The 462-nt window shown below is 42.4% G+C and overlaps 2 non-coding genes across 2 annotated transcripts; both read left to right on the top strand.

Annotated features, from left to right (window-relative positions):
• Positions 1-57: 57 nt before the first annotated feature.
• trnat-ugu (transfer RNA threonine (anticodon UGU)) lies at positions 58-131 on the top strand. The gene has a single exon. It is a non-coding gene; the product is annotated as a tRNA-Thr (tRNA).
• Positions 132-324: 193 nt separating this feature from the next.
• trnat-agu (transfer RNA threonine (anticodon AGU)) lies at positions 325-398 on the top strand. Its single transcript has one exon. It is a non-coding gene; the product is annotated as a tRNA-Thr (tRNA).
• The last annotated feature ends 64 nt before the right edge of the window (positions 399-462 follow it).

The raw sequence follows: 462 nt of genomic DNA on the forward strand, positions 1-462 counted from the left end.
TCGATAGTGTCTGCAGCATTTTGATAGAAAAATAGAATAAAGGAAGCAAACGTAACAGGCGCTGTGGCTTAGCTGGTTAAAGTGCCTGTCTTGTAAACAGGAGATCCTGGGTTCAAATCCCAGCAGTGCCTGAGTCTCAGTGAACTTCCTTGAGCTAGTTTTTGTAACATATGTAAACAACTGGAGGTCAGCAAAACAAGATCTACAAGGGTCTTAAGTTGTTGCTTAAGGTACATTTTCAAGGTACATTTTCAAGGCATATAATGCCAGTGCAAAGACGTGACTGGACTGTGAATTTGTCACTAATCTGTACTTGTACACACAGGTGCTGTGGCTTAGTTGGTCAAAGCGCCTGTCTAGTAAACAGGAGATCCTGGGTTCAAATCCCAGCAGTGCCTGATTATCGCAGAGTTTTCTTGGCCCGTTATTTGTTGTGTGTGTTTTCAAGTCACCTTTTGGTAT

Source organism: Seriola lalandi, unplaced genomic scaffold, assembly GCF_002814215.2.
Source record: "Seriola lalandi dorsalis isolate HSWRI2012SDOR001 ecotype SW California unplaced genomic scaffold, Sedor1 jcf7180001970137, whole genome shotgun sequence".
NCBI classification, from domain to species: Eukaryota; Metazoa; Chordata; class Actinopteri; order Carangiformes; family Carangidae; genus Seriola; species Seriola lalandi.